Genomic DNA, 12,500 nt, shown 5'->3' on the forward strand with positions numbered 1-12,500 from the left:
CAGCCTTGCAGCGCTATGGTGATTGTGTGTCCCCATTAATAATGCTCCCTGTCGGCTTTAAAGATAAACGGGTAAGCCATGTCATGAGCTTCCGCAGACAAGTATTCATGGTACTTAAAAAAGAATATGCTTCACTTAACGTTACTATGAAGTTCACTTCAAATGGTCATAACTATCTAGTATATGTCTCTACCGACACCCTAAAGTGTTTTGGTTGTGGAGCGATTGGATATATGAAACAGTTCTGTCCACTCAGTCAGAAACAACCTCCCCTCAATGCTCCTAGCAATGATTTTCAGACTAATACTATCACCTTCACCCGAAATGATCATCCTCCCCCCAATGTTACCGACTCCGGTAACGATCCCCTCCCCAGCATTACTGACACTGCTCGTAAGGTCTCTGCCTCCAATGTCACTGACTGTGCTCACAACGATCCTCTTCCCAACGTTACTGATTCTGTTGGTGACGATCCTTGCCTTAATATTAATATCACCAACTCAGTAAATAACGTTGAGCTTCAGTCGAATGTTGCAGCTTCCCTTTCAACAAAGAAACAAGATAGGCTTTTAGTAATTGAACGAGTTGACACAAGCACTTGTAATGAACAGATGGACACCACAAACGAGGGGTTCGTTACTGTTTCTAAAGTTAAAAAACGCAAGTCTGTTGTCAGAAACGTATCACCCTCCGGGAAACGACCAACCAACACGAGCATAAATGGCACTGAAATCTCACTTTCCAACCAATTTGCTTTGTTAGAGGAAGAGAAAAAATCGGATGTTTTACTCAATAATAATATTAATGATGATGGAGTAGATACCAAATCATTAATATCGAAAGACTGTATTCCTGACCCCCGAGAATGTACCGCTTCACAAAAGGGGGCCTCTCCCCATAACGTAGAGCAGTGTTACGAATGTCATGATAATGCTAAAACACCTACCCGAACTGACAAAACTGGTACTCCCACCGTGCCTGACGAATCTGAGGTCCCCTGTCGAATTGATGGAACCTCCCTCCCATGTACAGTTACCCCAGTCAAAATCACCACACCGGATGTACAGATTGATTGTAATTTGGAGGCAGCCGTGCCTGTGATATCTAATCAAGTCACTGCTGAAGAACAGCAAGGTATTGTCGCAGATAGTATGGGGGGATACGAGTCTGACGGGACATCTTCTTCTGTCTCTGTTTCAAGTGATGCGGGTAGCGATACTTCTTCTCTAAAGCTCGAAGACGCTTCTTCAATTTCTCCCGATACTATTCACACCTTCTTGCACAAAAGTTTTCGAAAAAAGAATGTCAAAATTAAAGATAATTTTCCAGTTCTAGAAGACTTTATTCAAGTGACCCGAATAATGATTTCCAGACCTGATCGATACAATCTTACCGACCCTCAACGTCATCGTTTGAGGAAATTTTTAAGTCGTGCTCGGAACGAACTCAAAAATAATGGTTAATGCTGTTCGACCTGATGACCTCTGTCCTTTCCCCTCTTCATACCTTCGATGAAAATATCCATTGCAAGCTTGAATATCAATGGTGGTCGTAATTCTCTCCCCAAAGTGCAAGTTAAACAACTAATCGAGTGCAACAAGTTTGATATCTTATTATTACAAGAAACTCATTCCACTGACTCTTCTTCAGCTGAATGGGAATTATTTCTTAAAGGACATTGGTTCTTCAGCAGTCTTTCAAGTCCGATTGCCGGGATAGCCATCTACTTTCAGCAAACTCTTCCTTTAACTTTAGTTTCCTTCCAAGAAATTGTAAAATGACATTTAGCTTCCCTGACCTTTTCCATTCGTCAGCAGCTTTTCACCATTGTCAATCTATATGCTCCGAGCACAAATCCTGAAAGATCTTCTTTTTTTGATTGTCTTAAATCATTTCTTGCTAATATCCCCCCGACCACTTTCTATGTCTCGGAGGTGATTTTAATTGTACACTAAACCCCCCTCTTGATAGGAATGGTGCTGAGCCACATGCAGCCACGACGAGAGCTCTTGCTCGCTCCATTTCAAAATTCAAGTTGACTGACATTTGGCGACTGCAACATCCGACGCAACAACAATTTACTTGGTGTCGCTGTTCTAACAATCGAGTGTCTTCAGCTCGACTTGATAAATTCTATGTTTCCAATCATTTTCTTAACCTTGTCTTAAACACCTCAATTCTCCCATGTGGGTTCTCTGATCACCATGTTGTTGTTATGCGGTTTCAATTGCCACTAGTTAAGAGGGGGAGCCCTTATTGGAAGTTTAACACAGCACTTCTTCAAAATGATTTATTTGTTACTTCCTTTAAAACCTTTTGGGCACACTACATCACGAACGATCAGAAGTTCTCTTGTCAACGTCAGTGGTGCGACAATACCAAAGTTAAAATTGGAGTTTTCTGTCAAAACTTCTCACGACACAGTACTCTGAATCGTGACATTGACATAGAAATCGTGAAGTAACAAATTCTAAACTTGCAAAATACAGTGTCCTCCTCTAATGACAATAGACAGCAGCAAATGTTGCATGAAAAGAAAGCTCTTCTGAACGAGTTGTTGGTCGAGAAGGCAAAAGGTGCACTCCTTCGAATGAGAATGATTCACCTACAGCAACTAAACACTCCCAGCAGTTTCTTCTTCAAGTTGGAAACAACTTCCAAAAATCAGAAACAAATATTATCCTTGCTTTCTGCTGATGGAAAGACGCTGACTGATCCGAGTGATATTAAACTCGCTGTTAAAAATTATTTTTCAAACCTCTATTCTGCCAAGCACGCTTCGTTAAACCACACACATCATTTTACTACTTCCTTACCTGCAATTACTGAAACACAGAAATTGACTGTTGAAGGTGAAATTACCTTAGATGAACTCCAAGTGTTTTAAAAACCTTGCCCACCAGCAAAGCACCTGGGTTAGACGGGTTGCCAGTAGAATTCTACAGCGCTTTCTGGGATCTGCTGGGACCATGTCTATTAACAGTCTTTCAAGAAAGCATACAAGCTGGTGAACTTCCTTTGAGCTGCAGACGTGCTATCCTCTCACTTATCCCCCAAAAAGGTGACCTTCAACTTGTTGAGAACTGGCGCCCAATCTCTCTACTTTCTGCTGATTATAAAATCCTGTCCAAATTACTTGCCAATCGTTTAAAAGTTATAATAGGACACATTGTAACTCCTGACCAGTCCTATTGCATTCCTGGTCGATCAATATTTAACAATATATTTTCTGTTCGCGATTTGATTTCGATTTGCCATTGTCAGAACGGCAATGCTGGGCTGATTTTTCTCGATCAAGAAAAAGCTTTCGATAACGTTGACCATTTATATTTATTTGAAGTTTTAAAAGGGTTTGGGTTTGGATCTTTCTTTATTTCCTGCATTAAGTTGCTGTATCACAATAATTCCAGTCTACTAAACATTAACAACAGTTTGTGTTCACCTTTTCCAGTTCAGCGAGGCATTAGACAAGGTTGCCCTCTTTCTGGGTACCTGTACTCTCTTTTCATTGAACCCTTGCTCATTCATTTACGCCACAAGCTCTCTGGTTTTTCAGTGGTACCTTCAGTTAAGGTTCTTGCATATGCTGACGATCTGTGTGTAATTGTCAATACTCAATCTGACATTGCTGCTCTTACAAATGCTCTACAAAATTTCAATCTTGCATCTTCTGCTACTGTTAACTGGAAAAAGAGTAGAGCGTTGTGCCTTGGTCCTTCAGAGTTATTTATCCCACCTCCGCCGCCTAATGCCTTGCAGTGGAGGCATGATGGTGTTAAACATCTGGGTGTTTTTCTCGGGAACGTGACCTTTTCTTTAAAAATTGGGACCAGATGGTGGATCAAATCTTTCACACCCTTAATTGCTGGAAAAGTTTATCCAGCTTACTATCTTACAGAGGCAGAGTGCTAATAATCAATAATTTAGCTGCTTCCAAACTCTGGCATCGGATGATTGCCTTACAACCCCCCAAATCACTAATCCTGAATTTGCAACGAATCCTTGTTAACTTTTTCTGGAATGGTATGCACCGGCTCCGAGCAGATCTTCTGAGTGTCCCGCTAGAAAAAGGCGGTCAAGGACTCGTGGACATTACCAGCAAAATACTGTCCTTTCGACTGACTACCTTGCGTCAACTTCTATACAAGGAGGTCCTGTCCTGGCGGCCGCTGGCTTCCTGTTTGCTCCTGCAAGCTGGCAAGCTCAAGTGTGTACTTGAACTTGTTCTACTTGATCTGCAGCGAGTTGACACCTCCTTACTGCCCTCCTTCTATCAAAGTCTCCTAAATGCCAGTCAATGCCTCCTTCCAGTACGAAACAAGGATTCATATAAATTTAGTAATTTCATGCGTGAACCTGTTTTTTACAACAGCCTCTTTCACCATGACTTTCAAAGCAGGTCCCTCATTCAATCCTTCATTGAATCTGGCTTCTTCCTTGTGGAAGACTTTGTCAATCACACATATTCTGAATGGCAGACTCCGACCCAGATATTGGAAGCTTGCAATGTTAAATCAACACGAATAATTGGACTAATTCTACGTTCAATTGTTAAAGTTTTCAATCTTTTTAATTTATCGTGGCCTCCATCACATGATGTTCAAGGTGCAAGTACAACACAACCTGACTTCCCTGATTTCGTTTTTTCTAACGCTCCTTCCATCAAGCCTCTACAAACATGTACAAAGACTGCCATGTATGTGTAATGTCTCAATGTTATTACATCTGCCAACCCCAATAATGCATTGACTACCCACTGGAAAGAGCTTCTGCCCGCAGGGGTTCCATCATCTCCCACCTGGTCTTCCATGTACACATCACCTGTATCTAAACGTGCCGGAGACATACAATGGAGACTCGCACACTATTCCTTGACTTCAAACGTATTCCTCAAAAGATTGAACCTTGTTTCATCCGATGAATGTCCTTTTTGCCATCAATCCGAGGATGTTTTCCATGCTTATGTTGGTTGTCAAAGGTTGATCCCACTGTTTAAACTCTTGAAACTTTTTTTCCAAAGATTAGGCTTTTGCTTTTCATTCCATTATTTTATTTTCTGCATTCCGGTATCTAACAAGAATGTCGGAATTGAAATTGCTAATTTCCTGCTCGCTGAAGCGAAACTCGCAATATACATCACTCGCAAGAGGATGATTTCTGGTGTAAATTCACAGGAATGCAGCGCTCTGCTTGCCTTTAAAGGCTCTGTGTGTGCCCGTCTCAAAATGGAATTCCTGTTTTATCGAGAGAGTTCGTGAATTAATGGCTTCATTGACAAATGGTGTAAAATTGAAGTATCGTGCAGAGTGGAAGGAGAAAATTTATTCCTTTTGTATTAATTTAACATCCTAAGTTATTCCTGTTTCTGATTCATGTTTTGATTGAATCTGCACATGTTGCATCACCTGTTTCTTTTGTCCATTTTATAATAAAAGGACATAAAAGTCAAGTCTTTCTCTCTTTCTCTCTTTCTCTCTTTCTCTCTTTCTCAGATTTGCACTATGACTGGACCAAAGGATTGACATTGCTTGCGAGTATAAAAAAAAAAATAAGAAGAGTTAAGAACAGTGGCGAGGCAGGGCTATTTCACACAGAGAAAGTCATTAATGTAAGGATTGATTTTCATCGGAAGGTAGTAGCAGCACGGACAATAGATCGGTTTAAAATGGAATTGGATAGGTATCTAGCTCAGCAATGGAAATGGAGGGGAACCAGGGACATCGGCAGAAATGTAAGTTGGAGTGGAATTGAATTGGGTGATCTGTACCTGGGCATTGTGTGCATGCTATGCTGTCTCGGTAACTTGATGTGCTCTCCCCCAACCCCTCACTCCCAGCTACCACCACTCCACTGACGAGTTCACATTGTGTTTCACTCATGTGAATATGGCACCGTAGGATAGCTTGAGTGGCCGCGCTGCTCCTCTCTGTATTTCATTGTGGATATTGTGTCTATTCTTTTGTGTGTTTCTCTTGAATCAAACCTTAGTCATATGAAGGGCTTTCAAAAAGTTACATGGACAACATACGATTGTCCGAGAAGTGCCAATGGCTTTTTTAAATATATAAGTGCAGAGTATATCATTAGCACAAAGGAAAGGATTTAGGTCATTCAACATATTGTATATCTTGTAAAATATATATATATATATATATATATATATATATATATATATATATATATATATATATATATATATATATATATATATATATATATATAAGCACTGACTGACTGATATTAAAGATCGGTACCTTCAGGTTGACATAGAAAGTTGATATTTTGCGTGCCGATGGACATCAAAGCTGCCACACCAGGAAAAATCACAGAACTGTCAGAAATCTTTCGTAAATGAAAATATAAATACATGAAAAATCAAATACAGGTGAGCGACCCGAGACAATGGGGAAGCACGGTTCATATGCTTACACAATGTGTAAGCACACCCTGCTAGTATCATATAAACTATAGAGGGACGGCAATAGGGACTAATGGGAGTAAGATGAAATATATATTTCATTAATAAATGTATAGCATAAGTGTTTGGTTTCTGTGTGAAATGATAGACCATCTGTTGAAGAGTGTGTTCGCAGAAATCCAAAGTCGTCCCGCCATTATGTATGTGTCGTAGGTCCTACCATTCCTGCACCTTAATGCTCTCAATCTTTTCCCATTTCTTATCTGTCTAAATGTGTTCTTTTGAAAAGGTGAGCAGGTACTGTGCGTATAGAGCAAACCCCATCTCTCCAACCCCAAGGAGGCGAGAAGATTGCAAAGGAAGTGGGAGGGGGGGTGGAGGGCCATGCACCTCAGCAACCATGCCAGAAGTGGTGAGTTGTGCATGGCTATTAGTTGAGCTGTGCAGAGAGCAGAGAGTTGTGCAAAAGAGTTAGTGGATTTGGTCTGTGCAAAGAAGGAGTATCAGCACTGCGAAAGCAAGCAGCGACCAGAGCAAGGCACGGAGAATCAGACCACCTATATGTCCGTGGAACAGCATAGGCGAAACACAGCACGACCTGGCAAAAGCCCTGCAGGAATCCACACAAGAATGCAGCAAGTCAGGGTTATCAAGTCATATCACAGTTTTGTTGCTTCCGGTTTGGATTCTTCACGCATGCATGGTGAAATTTCAGCTGCTCGGTTCCACCTCACCAAAGCTGAGTTTTCCTAACCGGATTTGTCATGTTGTGTGTCTGTCATTTGTCAATGTGTTGCTGTTTCGTCCCGTGCAATATTTCATCCTATCCAATTTCTTATTTCTATTTCCTCTCCTTGCTTCAAAAAATTGGAACAAAAAAACTTGATATTTCACTCCATAACGATTCTCATTTCTATTGAATTTCCTTCTGCTCCTGCTCCTGGTTCTCCCGCTTTTCTCCAAGCTGAATCCACATTAAATATCGCTTCTTCTTCTACTTCTTCTTCAAAAAAATATATCGGTTAAAGAATGCATTTCAACCCTTCCACCTCTTTCACAAATGTTACACGTGTTCTTCTTCTTCAAAAGGATTATTTTCTGCTCTGCACCTCATTCACAAACTTTCTGCCCCCACCCGTTCTCCGCCACTCCTTAACCCTGCTCGTACAGTGCAGTGTTTTTCCATGCATTTAACAAGCATTCAAATCTCCCATCCCATGATCTTTATCCCCATACGTCAAACTTTGGAATATGGAATCAGGAAAAGCATCTACACCCACCCCACGTCGTCATAGCTTCATGCCCCCTTTCTGCACCCCTCCTCACCCCCACCTTCTCAATGCTTCGCCCTCACCGCACCCCCTAAATGCTTCCTACTCACCTCACCCTCTAAAACCTCCCCACAACCCCACACACTCAAACCTTTCACCACATCACACATACATACACACACACACCTTCCCTCACACCCCCCACACACAAACCTTCACATTCCAATGCACCAAACACACTCAAACATTTCCCCTCACATGCAAACCTTCCCATGCACTCCACACACTCAAACCTTCCCATGCACTCCACACACTCACACCTTCACAATCACCCCATTCCTCAAAACCTTCATCTTGCCCCCCAAAGCCTCCCCTAATCCTGCACCATGCCAACAACCCCTCCCCCCTCCCATCTCTAACTGTGTGGATCTCAAACATCAGAAGTAGATCTCTCAATTTATCAGCCACTGCTGATAAAGCAGATATGTGTTCAACATAATCCTTCCTCCCACAGGACATCCCCAACCCCTTAATGTCTCCACCACATCACATCAGTGGACTTGCACTTTACATCAATAACTCAATTTCCCACTGCCTTTGTACTAACCTTACACCTCCCAACCACCATGAAATCTTTCCTTTTCTCCAACATCCTCATCTCAGATCAACAGGACATCCCCCTTTGCTCCCACCACTTGTTCATCTGTGTGTAGTACCATCCTCCTAACAGTGACAACACCATCTACATCTCTCCTAGCCAACATGGACACACATTTAAACACTCATCCAAACTCTCTTTTCCTCATATGTGGCAATTACAATGGTCACCTTGCAACTTGGCTGGGTGTTGGTACCTCTCTTACCAGGCATGGAACTTCAGCAAAGGACTTATGTGACTCCATGGGACTGACTCAATCTGTGAACTTTCCAACCCAGATTTCTCCAAATGGCAAATCCTCCCTTCTGGATTTAGTTATGACCAAACTCCTCACCAATGTCTCCTGCTATTCCTCGACTTTAATTGGTTCATCTGATCATGTGCTTGTGAGAGTAAACATATTTCTGCAAATTCTCAGAGAACAGTCTCAGTGCCGTTGAGCCTGGTAGTTCACTCGGGCAAACTGGCGGGGACTGCAAGCAGCCATCACACTTCAGGACTGGTCTTCGATATCTACTGCCCCTGATGTTAACTCAGCCTGAGAATTCTTCCACAGAATTCTGCTCTCTCTCCCATGCACAAATTCATCCCATCTAGTCTTTCGTTATCCTACCCTTTTCCCCACCCGTGGTACTCTGAATCCTGTGGTGAAGCAGTTGCTTTAACCAATGGAAAATCCAAAGGAAGGCAGCTTCAGATCATTCCATATACCCCACAACAAGTGTGTGTCTACTTTCAGGAGAGCCAGAAAACAACATCTGTCCAATCTCAAGAATGAGCTTTCAAACTTGTCTCCCTCCTCTAGAACCTGGTGGTGCCTTGTCAAGTCTGTCTTTGGTGTATGCTCCCCTTCCATCCCTTCAAATGGCACCACAGCCGACTTCCGCTCGTGAGAAGGCTGAATTCTTCAATTCTGTGTCTGCTTCCAAATATTGTGTCCCCAACTCACTCTCGGGGCCCATCCTTCCCTGTCGTATCCAACTGTTCTTGGACTCTGTGCCTTTTGCACCAGAGAAGGTGGAGAAGATTGTTTCTCCACCTTCTCCACCTTGACTCTGATTCTGCTACTGAACCGGACAGCAATTACTCAAATGTGATTAAAAAAAAAAACCTGCTCTGCTGCTCTTGCTTATCCCCTCTCTGCCTTTTTCACTCCGTCATTTGCACAAGATCATCTTCCATCTGTATGGAAATCCGCCAACAACATTACATGACATAAAAGGTGCAAAAACTGATCTCCTCAACTACAGACCTATCAGGTTACTTTCAAGCAACAGCAAGGTCATGGAATCCATCATCACAGTTGTAATGAAATCCTTTCTTTTCTCCAACATCCTCATCTCAGATCACCAATTTGGTTTCAGACCAGGTCACTCCACCTTGAACACGTTGCTTCTACTCACCCAACAATGGATGGAGGCCCTCAATGTCAGATATGAAACTACATCCCACCTTAGTTTCCAAACTCTCTGCCTTTGGCATCCAAGGCCAACTCCACACATGGTTTACTGACTTCCTCTACTCTCATTGCCAATGTGTGACACCCAACGGAATCCTTTCATTTCCTCTCTCTGTCAAGGCTGGACTGCCCCAAGGTAGGTAGTATTCTGGGCCTAGTCCTATTCCTAATCTTCATCAACGATCTCTCTGACTCTATAGAAAACACCCTTTATCTATTTGCTTATGTCCCCACCCTGTGCCATGACATCCCTCATCCTTTTTGAAAAAAAACAAAAATTTGTATACATTGTCGAGGCTCGTATGAGAGCTAACACACAACACACAGCAAAGGAGGCATGAGACAAGAGGGGTGGGAGTGGGAAGGACAAAACAGTGGGGAACAGAGACATGAGGAGATCTGTGTAAGGGAGAGGGATGGGGTGGGGAACACAAGGTATACAAGATGGTCATTAAAGGGACTTTCAGGAAGGAAAGAAGGGAATTTGAAGGAGGTGGGTTTGGGGTGGATGAGCGGGGGTAGAAAAGATCGAGGTTTTGGATGGGGGACGATAAGAGGTGGTGGTGAACAGCTGTTTTGAAGGCCTGGACTGAACAATGGGATTGAAGAGAGTGAGGGAGTTTATTCCAAAGGTGGGAAAAAAGAGAAATGAAAGGGTGAACGTGAGCAGTGATTCGTGATTTTGGTAGTTTTACCAGAAGGAGGTTGTTGGCGGACCTTGAGCTCTGCGGAAATATGGTGGGGACAAATTGCAGACAGAGCAGGGGGAGAGGAGACGGTAGAAGACAGAAAGACCACCGACCTGCCTGTAAGATTTGTCTTATCTTCTTATTTGTCTTCAGGCAGGCTGCAGTCTCTTCCCTCTCTTTAGACCTTGATGAAATCACAAGCTGGGCAAACACTTGGAATATGTGTTTTAATCCTAACAAATCTTACACTCTTACTATCTCTCTCTGAAAGGACCATACCACAAACCCTTTGGAAGAAGTTCAGTCACTCATACTCTTGGGTCTCACTCTCAGCCATGATCTATCTTGGGAAAGCCACATTTCAAAATTGACCTCCAAAGCCAGACGCCGACTGTGCATCCTCCGTTATGCAAAGTCCTTCCTTTGCACACCTGAGCTCCTATCCACCTCGAGGGCTTTCATCTACAGCTCAACGGAATACTGCTCTCCCCTCTGAGCTGGCTCCACTGCCTCACCTCTTGTTCAGGTTGACGCTGTGGAAACCAATGCTTTTAAGAATATTGGGATTTCCTGCAATGAAGCTGAGTCAATGGGCTTATCATCTTGCCATCACAGATCGGTTGGTGGTCTCTGTCTTCCACTGATTTTTCTGATCTTGTACCCTGTACTCTTTTCGTGCTTTGTCTCCCCAGGTTTCTGCAGGGCTCACACAGTCCACCATCAACCCCCTTCCAGTAAACTACCGAAATCCAGGATCATTGCTCACCTCCACTCATTTGTTCCTCTTTTTTTTTTCTCCACCTGTGGAATCTACTTCCACTTCCTCTTCATTCTCTTTCTTCCCTTTAGATCTTCAAGACAGCTGTTCACCACCATCTCATATCATCCCCAATCCTAAACCATGATCTTTTCAACCCTCGTTAACCCCACCCAAATCCCTCTTCCTTTCAATTTTCCAGTTTTCCCTCCTTGGAGTGTCCTTCTACCCCATGCATCCTCTGTGTAATTAATACTAATGATCTTTACTAATAAAAAGGTGTGTGTGTGTGTGTGTACCTGTAATTTGCTGCTGGTGCCTGCTATCTCCACATGCGGGTGGGTTTCAGGAGGTGAAACAGAGACTTGCCAGGTGTGTGTGTGTGTGTGTGTGTGTGTGTGTGTGTGTGTGTGTGTGTGTGTGTGTGTGTGTGTGTGTGTGTGTGTGTGTGTGTGTGTGTGTGTGTGTGTGTGTGTGTCGTTGATTGGTATCTACTTATGTGCGTTTCAGAATGTGGAATTGAGTGATTCCTCCCAGGGTGGGCTGAAAGTATCCACCTTCATTTCGGGAAGGGGGTCACGATTCACGGACCAATCTGTGATGTTTTCTGTTTTCAAAGTTTTGTGCCGAGGGTTCTCTTCAGGATTGTCACTGAACCCAGGGCGGCTTCCAACTGCAGTTCATTTGTAGTAATATTCCCAGGGATGGTTTTCAATATCTCTGTGAGGTTCTTTGTCATTTCCCATAGCTCAAACTGTTACTGGTACAACTTTTGCATTCTTCAGCTTTCAGGATCTTTTCACTTTATGCTTGAGGTCTTAGTATTTGGTCATTTTCTTGATTTCTGCATCATTTAGTACAAAATCACTGGTATTAATTAACACCTCAATTAGCAATGTGTTCTCTCTTTTTTTGTAACAAAGTATGATATCTGGTCACAACGCTTCATTTTCAATGTTCACGCCCGATGGGATCATAAGGTCGAACGTGAACAGTACTTCAATGTTTTCAGTGATTGCTTTTGTTTCATTTTCCCACAAAATTTCTGGAACTGGAATATCAAAGTTTTTGCAGATGTGCCAGCAGATTACTTTACAAACTATGTTGTGTTGTGTGTACAGCTGTTCTGACGTTTATTTTTTTTTCATGTTCGATCATCGAGCGTCACATTATTCTCTTTGCTAACCCCACCTCCACCCCTCACCTGTCGTTTTTTTTTCCCCCTCCTCCCCCCCTCACACCACCCTT

General features: G+C 42.8%; 1 protein-coding gene across 3 annotated transcripts in view; it reads left to right on the top strand.

Moving 5' to 3' along the window:
- IGSF21 (immunoglobin superfamily member 21) overlaps positions 1-12,500 on the top strand; it is a 124,273-nt gene that overhangs the window by 9,102 nt on the left and 102,671 nt on the right. The window lies entirely within an intron of this gene.

Source organism: Eptatretus burgeri, chromosome 4 (genome assembly GCF_056783735.1).
Source record: "Eptatretus burgeri isolate ZD-2024b chromosome 4, Ebu_testis_v1, whole genome shotgun sequence".
NCBI classification, from domain to species: domain Eukaryota; kingdom Metazoa; phylum Chordata; class Myxini; order Myxiniformes; family Myxinidae; genus Eptatretus; species Eptatretus burgeri.